Raw genomic sequence first — 12394 nt, forward strand, 5'->3', positions numbered from 1 at the left:
TGTGGGATGAAATCTCTCCAAAAGGGCCAAATATAACAATTGGGAGCTGACAAAGATCCCTACTTTTTTTTGTCCAAAATAAAATTTTACGAGAAGGTGAGGCACCGATGTGATAACATTGGAATGCATAGCATACTGTACTTTTACTGTTATGTACTCTACCTGGCTTTGCTTCTCCTACTTGGGAATTAGGATGACAGCAGTCCAAACATTTTTTGCAGCAAATGTTTTTCCAGGCACACAGTGGTATTCCTTACGTGAATAGTGGAATGGGACATTATATTGCAATCTGAGATCAGTAAATTTGTTTTGTGGTGATGTGTGGAGCATGCAGGAAATTTTTCCCTTTTGTTTGTAGACATAACTTTACAGAAACACTTTACTATTGTAAGCCCAGTGTTTAGATGCAAACCAATGAAGTTCCTAATTGTACACATGTACACATGTGTGATCCTTCTCCTGCCAGTCTTGAAGTGCTACTTTATTTTCATGGTTGATTCTTGGTTTTACCAGTCCTAGTCCATCAATAGAAGTATGGCTTTAGGTTAAAGAATAAATGTGTTGTGGTAAGTGTGTAAGAGAAGCTGTTCCGCTATGTCTGGAGTGATGGCAGTTGGTTCTGACACTGCAGGGTGTACCTAGGCTGACTGAGCACCCCATAGTGTCATCACCCTACTGTGGTCTTCTGTATGCTGAGCTTTTAGATTTTTTTTTTAAAACAAACCTAGCAATTAGTTTGGAGGGGAAGGTGGAAGCTATACCCAGAATATAGCTTTAGGCTAAATAATAAATGGAACAGAAATAAGGTGCTAAGAGGAAGATCCGTGCAGAACGTGAGATGAAGGTTCAGGACTGCTCTAGTAACCTTGAACTGTTGTCTGCCCTGAGGGGGCCACATAATTCAGCTTGGGGAGGTATTGTCTTCTAAATAAAAACCTCAATAAAGTTTTGATAGATTATAACTTAACACATGCAATATATAATAATGCAAATCCATGCTGTTTGCTAAAAAAAAATCCTAAATGAGACTCATGCATAAATACATCGGGGTTGCATATTAAGAATAAATTGTTTTTGCATGATGTGTGAATTTTAGACAGAAATTTTTATGCTAATCTTTTCTTTTCATTCATCATCATAACTTGCAGATTTAGATATATGCATACATGAATATGTTTGGAAAATATAGCACTGGATTTCTTCATACATTTATTCAAAGTTTACAGAAATAATAGCTAGGGTACACCATGCACTGATTCAGAAAGCTTTCTGGGAAATGGCTTACTGGCCAAACCATTTATTATTTTTTAAAAATGACAGCAATCACTACATGTAAACATGTATATTTATATACATACAATATGCTAAAGCTGAACCCCAGGTTCAGGAAAGGGTAAGTTCAATTCTGGTTTATGTCTAGGGTTGATTTAACTCCAGATCCCACATTGTGGAGCGAGAAGAGGAGCACTTCACCAGTGGAGTAGGGGTTAGGTTAGTAAAACTATTATTTATATCACCCTTAGAGATTAACACACATTTAAGGTAACCCTGGCGGCGTGGGGCTATCCAGATAGCGAAAAAAATGGAATGACATTCAACCCACCAACATCTTCTGCAAACTGACATATCAAATGTCAAATCAAAATTTGTTTTGAAGGCTCTTTAAAAACAGATTGGTGTTTAGTTTAGCCTTTAATAGTTAAGTGCACAGTTGACAGATTTGAAAACATTGTGAACATATGTAATGTTTTAGGTGACCTTTCCTAGATTATTGGCAAACTTAGGGTAGAGAATGACCTAGATCTATCATCTAATGTGGAAACTTGTCCAATATGGAATTTGGATATCTATCTATTTGGATCTAACCTTGTATTCACAAAGAAGAACAATGGAAATTGGCTAGAACTATCCAATCAGCCGGATTAGTAGCATTAGATTTTTATATACAACTGGACATGATCAGTATTGATGATGACTTTTTAGTGCTGATCCAAGCTGCTTCTAGTTCTAATATGTCTCAGGGACATAACCCAACAGGTATGGCCACACATGTTACTCAATGGACCTGATTTAATAAAGCTCTCCAAGGCTTGATAGGATTCACTTTCTACAGTGAATGTACCTAATCTACTCACTATGGAATGTATTGAGGCACTCACTATTTAATGTTAAGTTTTGATAAGAAAATGCCAGAATATTTATTTTGCATTGTAGTGCTGAATTAATCCCATTCGCGCAGAATGCTTTGTAAAAATCCTTAGTATGAAGAACTTGTTACATGGATATTAAGAACCCTCAGCTGTCACAATTATTCCATCAGATGTAGAGATGATTGTGAATGTAGTCAGGCCTGGAACAAAAGGATGTAAGCAGTGATAGGGAAAGGACTGCATGACTGTGGGGAACAGGGAGCAGACAGTAGGGGGTTAATAGGAGCTGGTTGGGGGGGGGGGATTGAGGTGGCATATGAAATAGGAGGGGTTAAAGTAATAAAAGTGGAGGTACAATTTTTGGTAGGGACGGGGAAGGAAAAGTTTCTCACCCACCCGCCCGTTTGTTGGGGGAACGAAGGAAGCTGGCGTTGAGGTCCTCGATGGAAGGTTCTTTTTGGTGGCGGTATCAGTAGGTGTTATGTGGTGGAGGGGCTGTGGTTAACTGTGATATAATTCCCGAGCTGGGTTATGGATGCGGCTGGGAGCTTATGTATCATGACGATGCAGACCCCTGTGGGATAGAGGGAGGAAGCCAAAGAAGTAAGGGGTTCAGCAAATGTTTGCGAAGGTTAAGATTATGTTACAGTTAATGTATGTTCTAGTTGTTAAACGGTTATTTATGGTTATTTGTATTAATAAAGAAATTAAATATTTGTAATAAAAGGCCCACAGGCCAATAACCAATATTGTAGTTCTGTGTTATTTGTAAGGGATTAAAGGGGAGTGTGGGTGGAATATTGGATGCGGTTACTCTGTCCTGACACAGTCATGTTAGATCCCATATATTGCAAATTTGACTTACCTCTTGAAAAAATCTCCAATGGTAGTAGAAATGAGACATCCCCTGCATAGTAAAACTCATGTGGATGCTACTGAATGATTCTAAAGAACGATGATTAGTAAGAGTAGCTCATTTAGTTTTTTTTTTTAAAAAGGGTATTTACTGTAAACAATAATAGGAACAGATAATGCTTAGTGTACTTAGGCCTTTTCAGACTCGCAGTGGTCTGTTGCAGGATCAATTATGATTGCAGCCTTTCATATTCAACTGAATGGAAGCAGTTGTGAAACATTTTGTGCGTACACTGGCATGCGTTTGGGGCTGTGGTTGCAGTGGATCGCAGTGTAGTCTCTGAAAATAACAATTCTCTTTTGGCTGTGTAGTTGCTTTTCTGGCTCTGGAGAAGGGACCGCAACACAACCCGCAAGGGCAACACTGCGCAAATATTTTACCTGTGGTGTGTTGTGCTGCTTCTGGGTGAATATCAGCAATTTTCCTGGGAGAAGCTAACTACTTGGTTTTCCACTGCAAGTCAAAAAGGGGCCTTGAGTTTTCAACATGTGAAAATAAAAAACACAGCAGCTTTTAAAATGGTTCTCAGCAAAAAGGGGGTCTTTCTATTGAGACAAATGCTGTCTGAGTTGGGCTTTAAAATCCTTGTAGGTTTAATAGTTTTGCAGTTTGGTTGACATTCAGTAGATCTGTCATGCTATGTCGCTTTTGATAAGATATCTTCTCATCTACAGCCACCTTAAAAACACTGATAACTGTAATATTGTTATCTCAAATTAGAGGTAAGTGAGTATAGAAGATTGGAAAATAAACTGTATTTACAAAACTAGAATACTTATTTAAACATTTCACAAGTGCTCTAAATTATAATCATAAAACACAATGTACTGCTTTTGTATCAACGACTAGCAGTGGAAAAATGTTCCATTTTATTGTAATGTGTTGATTGTGTGATTCTATTGTGTGATTCTATTGTGAAGGTCTTCTGCCTGTAATGTTACAAGGGCATCTTTATGTGTTTTACAGACATTTTTCAAGCTGTGTTTTAAATACATTTATATAAAATCTTACTTTTAAAGTATAGCGAAAGTCAGATCCTAATGACTAACAGCAATGTAAACATTTCATATTAAAGGGGCCCTAAATTCTGTTTAGAATTGATCGATGTCTCTATCTGAACATTCATTTGGTGCCCATGCCAGCTGGGGAGCCCTTCCTTAATAGAAGCCCTTACCTAAAATCTAAAGGATCTTGTAAAGAATGTTCTTACTCAAGATTCACATAACATGTAGCCAGTGTCCACCAATTGTTCGAGCTGAATACATTCCTAAATAGACCCCATAGAGTTAGGTCTTCATTATAGGCAATATTTAGGTATTGGTTGAATTCATATTCTAGCCTTCCTTTTTCTACTAAATCATTAGAATTATTATCAAACTGTATTTATATAGCGCCAACATATATTGCAAAGATGTACATTAAAAAAGGGTAGCAAATGACAGACAATGACATGGAAGGAGTAGAGGACCCTGCCCAAAAGGCAAAGTAGAGTTCTGACAGATAATATACAAAGGGTTTTACATATTAAGTGAACAAAGAAAACAAAAACATTCAAAATAGTATACTCAAAGAATTCTGAATTCTGAGAGAAATCAGTCAAAGGCTTCTGGTACTCCTTTCTTTCTTCTACTACTAGATTACTGGCTAATTCTTTTCATGCAATTGAAACTTCAAACAAAAAAATTATCGGTAGCGGTTCGTCCTCTTGAAAATCAAGATGTCTGGACTAAGCAGGAATCTTGGTCTAGGTCAGGGGTGCCGATCTACTGGTCGATCACAAAGGCAGCGCAAGTCGATCGCGTAGTCCTGCCTTGGCCCACTCTGCTGTTTAAAAGCAGCCCTGCTGTACATCTATGGGGATGCTGGGGATGTCTTTCAGTGTGTGAGAAGGCTCCATGTAACAGTGGGGAGGGAGGCAGAGAGGGCCAGACGCAGTCTGAGGTGAGCAGTGCTGGGCAGCCCAGTCAGTTCAGGCTCGGGGTCAGGGTTCAATTACCGATGTACCTTTGTACAGATTAGCAGTTCTTTTCCCTGTGCAGCACGTCATTCTCCTATGACAGGTGACCTGTAGCTTTCCTGTCGCTATAGTCTTGTAGTGCAGTGTCTGTGCAATGTTCTGCCATTCAATGTCTCATTAGCTTCAATCATTTCTTTGTCATACTCGGTATATATCGGTAAATAAATATATGTTTAGCATTTTTTTTGTTGGTATATCATTTTGGTAGGTCATTTTAAAAGTAGCTCGCAAGCCAAAAAAGTGTGGGCACCCCTGGTCTGGGTCATACTATCACAAGTCAATTTACAGAATCAAGCAGGGGCACGTACATTAGTCAGGGTCACCAAAAACACTAGGTTAAGAGCAACACAAGATTGTCAAATCAGACTTAGCAACCATCAGGCAATTCCGAAGAGCATAGGTTTTTGAGGACCCCTTTAATGGAGGACAACACAAAATGGTTGGGCAACCTGGGGCATTCCCTCTAGATTAACCTCCACATGTAGCTGTTTTTTTTAAAACATACATTATTTTTGGAGTTTTAAAAAAAATTTGAAGTGTTTAAAAAAAAATACTTGGCGATCATACTATGATGGTTGCTGTTCTTGCTTTTTTTGGTATAGGGTGACAATAGTCTATACGGGTCTGCCAGTTGTGCTCCTGTATTGTCACTCTTTTACATATATCCCGGACTGAGACTGCTAACTGAAAAAGTCTGCAAAAGTGATAAATGTAAATTTGTTATTATATTTGGGAATTGTCTTGCAGGTTTAGGAACACTAGTATTCTATAGTATACTATACTGTGCTGTATGGTTCATATACAACATTTTTCACTTTTACCTAAAATTTAATCTGATCTAAAGTGGCCAAACAATAAAATAGCTTGGTTTAAAGACTACACTGTCTTTTTTTACACTGGAGCAATCTTTGAAAAAAAGATTTTAGGGAATCCCTTAAATTGTTTTTTGATCTATAGCTCAAAGAATGTTATTGAAATGGCCACAGTACAACAATAACATAAACTGCAGAAACACTCAAAGATAGAAGAACCCAGTTTAACACTTCATTATCCATCAAGTCTTGACATGAAAGTTTTGTGTAGTATAGCTTTTTAGCAGTAGTGATAATAGCAGACGTACTTAAAGCCATAATGGTTCCATTGTTAGAGCAATTATATGCAGATAATACTTGGAAACAACTACAATCAGCTGCATTGTTATCTATTGCTAAAAGCTTTGCTCTATGTACTACTGACTAGCTCTTGTTGTATCCTTAGGCTTCTCTATCATCATCATTTCTTCCAGCCAGTCTTGTTTGGTAGAGGTCTCGCGCCCTGGATCTATGGATAGTAAAGGTCTCTCCCCTCCATTCAGCACTGCTGTAACTACACCAGGCACCCCACACTGATATCCCCTACCACCCTTTTCTTCATCTTGCACAACGAGATAGCAAGCTGAGTGGGACAAATCTACTAGAAACAGGGTGGTACTGTTAGGAGATGCTCATCTTTCCGGCGACACCGTGGTGTGCACTATCATGTTCTGTCCAGCGATGTCATTTACAGCAGCCAGGAGAACCAAGATAGCAGCAGCCCCTGCTTCCCTTTAGCCGTGCAGCCTGATGGATTTATTGCATCCCCAGTATCCATTGTTAGGCTGTGCACAGCTAAAGAGGATTCTAGAGGCTGATCAGCGTTCTGCACTGCTATTGGCTGCTAGGACTTTAAAGCCTCTTCGCTCCTAGTCACAAGTGCTCCTCTGTGCTAATCTGTACTAAAGTGTGTTTTCATCTGATTTACTTTTGCTGACCTTGCCTCCTCCTGACCTATGGTTTTTATGCAGCCTGGACCCACCTTTTGCCTGTGCCCCTGACTCTGCTTGTGTTTTGCCCTTGTGTACTTCATTTGGTGGATGGATATTCTGTGTATCAACTCTGCTCTGTATTCTGGACTTGGCTCTGTTGGAATCTTGGTACTGCTTTATCTGTGGGCTCCTGGCTTGCTGCAAAGCCCAATTCCAGACGCCATCCCTTGCCAAGTAAGTCCTCGGGGCAACTAAGAGCTGGGAGAGGCAACCAGTCTCCCGAGGCTGAACGGGGGTCGGTATAGGTGACGACTGCGGGGTTAGATTAGGTGACTGGTGTCTGATGAGGACTGGTGCTGACCAGGGCCTTACAGGTACTCAGTCCAATTAAACCAGTTTGCCTGGACAGATTCTGGCCCATGGCCTGTATGTTAGGCAGTTTTGTTCTAGAGGACTTTTGCTAACAGTTACAGGAAAAAGTTTTTAAGCACAAACTTGCCCTCTCCTGGTGCTCCTGGTCTATGGTTCAGAGTTGGCAATCTTCTGGGTTCATTGACAGCCAATGTTATTCAAATCTCTTCTTGTGGACCCAGGATCATCTATAATACTAAAGGGGAGGAAAGGATACAATGCCTTATGATATGAAGACACTCAGGGCATTGCAAGGATTGTAAAAAAGCTGGAGCACACCTGGGCACTCTTACTCTGTAATTAGTACATCGCACGCTGTGGTAAATTATGGGTATTTATGCAATGCAAGAGGCTTAAATGGGCATAGTTGAATAGAATTTGAACCTACTTGCTGTTAACACATCAGATTTATGTTACAATAATTACACTCACAAAAAAAGCAAGCAAGAACCCATCTTCTCACCAAGAGAATCCCTTAAAATTAAAATCGCCTAAAGCCACCACTCACCACCACTCACCACCACTCCCTTTGTACCCCTCTTCCACTCACCTATACACCACCTACTCCTTTCTAACACCACTGTACACCCTACAACCCATTTACCCCTCCAACCTAATTGCTCATATCTGCACCTCTCTAACACCAGAGCTAACCTGTGCCCCCTTCTTATACTAATACTTACTTCTGCTCCCCTTTAATATCACTATTGACCTTTACACCCCTCTAACATTACCATACAAATCTGCACCCTTTTCAACCCTATAATGCCATTGTTCCCCAATGCACCCATCTAACACCATTGCTCTTCTCTTCACCCTTCTAACACCACTGCTCACCTATGCAAATTCTGCACCCTTTAACTGCTTACGTATGCAACCTTTTCCATAATTGAGCAGCTCAAATATTAGGTCAGAATCAGAAAGGGCATTTATATGAGTACTGTACAGAGCTAGGACAACTTACTGCAGAACACTTTTTGTGAGCACCAGCAACAGGCTCAAGGACATCAGCTAGACCCTAGGCATATACCTAGGTCATCCTGCTGGTGATCTGAGTATGACCACAGGAAAATGTCTAGATCTCCTTGTGGGTATCTGTCTTTGGCCCAATGAACGTGCCTAGGTCATAATGTAGGTAATCCTGCTCTGGCCCTAGGCACATTCCTAGGTCCTTTTAGATGACCCAGCTCTGTTGTTAGGTGTAAACTATATAATAAAATCTGCTTTGATCCCCTAACAACTAACTGATACTCCTAATTAGAAAAATATCAGCTGCCATAGTACCTGCATGTAGTCTGTGGAAAACAGTCCTGCATACATTAACCTGCATACCATTGTATTCAAGTCTACTTGCCTTAATAACTTTCATTCCAGAAGTTTCCATTGTATCTTGGTTTAGGTTGTTTATTTTTTTAACATCACAATCTTCTTATTTTTGCTTCTTTTAATCGTGGTGTTTCAGAGGTATTCATATAATAACAAAATATAGCTTTTTATCAATTCTAAGAGGTTCTACCTAAACAAATGCATTTGCTTTTATTTGACTGCACAATAGGCCATCTGCCTTCCCTCTCTACTAAATTTTTTCTTCTTTTTAGATTCACAATAAATAAACAGAGACAGCCTTGCTTGACTCTATTTAATTGCTTCATTAAAACAAATCTCCTTAAAAGAAGAAAAAAAATATTTTAGTGAATTATGCCAAGCTTTTTGATTTTTTTTTTTGGCTGTACAAATTTGGAAGAATAAGAAAATGTAACAAAAGTATTTTAAATGGAATAATATGGATCAGGTTCAAGCAGTGTAGACACATGAGTAAGGCTAAATTCACATGGTGTCCTGTGGTTCTGTCTCTTTTTTGCACATTACTATGAAGAAAATTTCGACAGATACGCAAAATGTATGTAGAGAATTGTTCTTTTTGCAAAAATGTCTTTAGGTCCCAGCTGGGCCTGAGAGACATGGACATCTGAGAGGTATTAGGGGAAGGATGAGACTGCAGGAGATTGTGAGAACAAGGCCTAAAGCTGGTGCAATAACAACAAGTAAAGTAATGCAAAATACTCTGAATAAATATTAAACAAAGCATTCGGTTAGCAAAAATCTTGAGTAGAACAAAGCACCACTGAAATAATGGTATCCATGTTTGTCAAACTTTCTCTGCTTAAAGGCCTTCCTGTAGTGACAGACATTGGACTACAAAGAAAGCTGTCTAACATAAATAATTTGCATGCAATAGAAGTAATGTCTGTTTGTCATGAACAAACTATAGTCTTTAGATGAACCGGCTCTGAAATTGTAGCTTTCGTGTCTTCTTATTTTTGTTTTCACTTTTTAAGTATCTTCAGGCTGGTCAAATGACATTCATCTTGATTTTTGCCTTCCTGTGCTGATCAGTCCAGATATTAACATTGTTTTCTGCATCATTATCCATTATCATTTTGATAAGCATATACAATGTTGTGACATTTACTGCTGTCCAGGGTTGCATTAATTTTTTGCCAAGATCTTGTATTGATGCCTGCAACATCATCAATACAACATTGAGGTAAACAGCTGCGTAAAGTCTTCTCCAGCAGATCTCAAAGATTCTTATTAGGACTAAGGTCTGGACACTGTGGTGGCCAGTCATGAATAAAAATGATGTATCCTGCTCACTGAAGCATTCTTTTACAATTTGAGCCCCATGAACTATAGCATAGACATCTTGGAATATGTCAAAGCCATGAAGGAAAAAAAAAACGTTGATAGAAACATTATGGAAAATCCTGGTCATTCAGTATATTCTGGTAGTCAGCTGGCATCATTTTTTGTGCATACAACTTTGCTGAACCCAGATACGCCCAAATGAAGCAACCCCAAATCATAACACTGCCCCACAGGCTTTAGAACATTGTTTTGGCAGCAGTGGTCCCACAGGTTTTAACTCCTGATACCTTGCAGCCCAGCAAGTGGCTTGAATACCTACCCTGTTGAAATGAATTTCAGATAATTCAGTGTGCATTGTAAAAAGGTGTGGTATTGGTCGATGTTTTATGAATTGATGTCAGGAAATTCTGATATCTTTACATCTGTAGGCTACATGAAATTCCACAGTTTAATTGAAGCAGCATCATTTACTGGTACTCATGCCATTCTATCTCTACATTCCCTGGCTTTATATCCTAGGGTATATGAACTCGAGCAGCAAGAATGGTATGTGACTATTACTATGCTCATGCACCTTTCCATTCACTGCTTATAATGTGATTTGGGCAGTTGGCATTTTTGCTAAGTTGAAATTTTGACACACCATCTAAATGAACTGGTGGGTGTTAGTTGGATCCATCTACAACATTACTGAGCATTTCAATACCCAGGTAATGAACTAGTGGTTTGTACAAGCATCTGCTTGCCACAGATTAGCCCAACCCAATGGAAGGCCTAGTTTCGAAAGCCAACAGAATAATTCCTAAAGATAATAAATAACATGTATCTGTTTAAGTTCACCAACAGATTTACTGTCATCAGTACAATATCCTTCAATACAAATAAACTGATCCTCCTTTCTGTAAGGCTTTGCCATTTTCCCTACTAGAAATTAAATGTTGTTTTGACAGTTTCTTGTCAATATGAAAATAGAACATGGTAATGCACAATATTGTGCCTTTTCCGTTGGTGTGCATAGATCATTGTGGATATTCCATATGAGAAAGAAGCATGCTTGTCTGATAAATGAATCCAGAATGACAGCACTAAATCTCTCTTACTTATATTTTGGCACGTAGTTGAGAGACTCCCTTTAACTGTCATAAAATATGGTGATATAAATCCAAGACGGGGATCCCAGAAGTGTTGTTTCTCCATTCAATGGATTTATAGTAGCATATTGTTGGCGGTTATCAGCATAGGTCACTAGCAGCAACAAGGTGGGAATGAAGTAAAACAATGTACACTCTAATGAACGTCAACAGGTCTATAATGTGATTTATTGGCATATGCATCACTTGGTAACCAACTCATCATGCAGAGTGGATAAAGTGTATCTATTCTATTTCCCAAGTGGTAATTCCCAGTCTTTTACAAACACATAAATATCACACTGACATATTTCATAAGGTTTCATTTTTTTCTGTCTATGATTACCTCTTTTTCCCTTGCCATTAGTATATTAGTAAACTGGGCATTATTCATTTTAATATTAACAAAAGATATCATTACAGTAAGCTTACAATAGCTCTTTCAAATATATCTTTTCTTTTCAAAAAAGTGCTGTTAATTCTTAACTAAAAACTAAAAATGATGGCTGCATTAGTTTCTTTTTAAGGCTTTTATCATTTGATATAACTTTGTGATTCTTCCAGGAAGACACTTTCTGCTAGGGTGAAAATTTTTATTGTAGAACAACGCTGTTACCCTAAAACAGAAAAAGTGTTGAGACAGCAATCATATTTCCAATCTCCAAATAGAATTAAAACTGCAGAAAGAACATAAAGTTTAGAGCTCACTAGCAGATTTAGTAGGTATTTTTTTCAAAACAAATATAAGAAAATGCTCTCAAGGTTATACTGAACAGGTCAAAATACCATGAGGTTTTTATTCTACTGGTTTACATATACTTTATACGTTCCTCTGTTTACTTGTGGTTTACTATTAAAGTCTACATGCATGTACAAAAAAAGGGAAGGATTCATATTTATATCATATCATTACTAATTTTACCCCTGACAGTTATCAGAATATAAGGGCTCTGTTTATGTAAAGTGGATGAGGACAAATAAATATCCTATGTAGTAGGAACGGATTCAGACAGACTTCAAAAAGTGGAGGAGAGATACACCATAATACCTCTAAATTGACTATCAGAAACTTTATTTACTTGAATGGAGTAACTGTTCACCATGAGTTCTAGCAGGGATCTTTTTGTTATAGCCCCTGCCCTGCAATTATATTCATATATTTGTAATTTATGTATTAAAATCTTTAAGTATGCTTGAAGCAGAAACACACACAGGTCTATTTTAGAAGCCAATGCAAGACCAGCATGAGCAGCCCATTTCTCTGGAATCATTTTTGTGCCATAAAGTAGGTTTCTGCATTAATCAAGATAATAACTAATGGAGTGGTCCCAGAATTGA

Source organism: Pyxicephalus adspersus, chromosome 5 (genome assembly GCF_032062135.1).
Source record: "Pyxicephalus adspersus chromosome 5, UCB_Pads_2.0, whole genome shotgun sequence".
In the NCBI taxonomy this organism is placed as follows: Eukaryota; Metazoa; Chordata; class Amphibia; order Anura; family Pyxicephalidae; genus Pyxicephalus; species Pyxicephalus adspersus.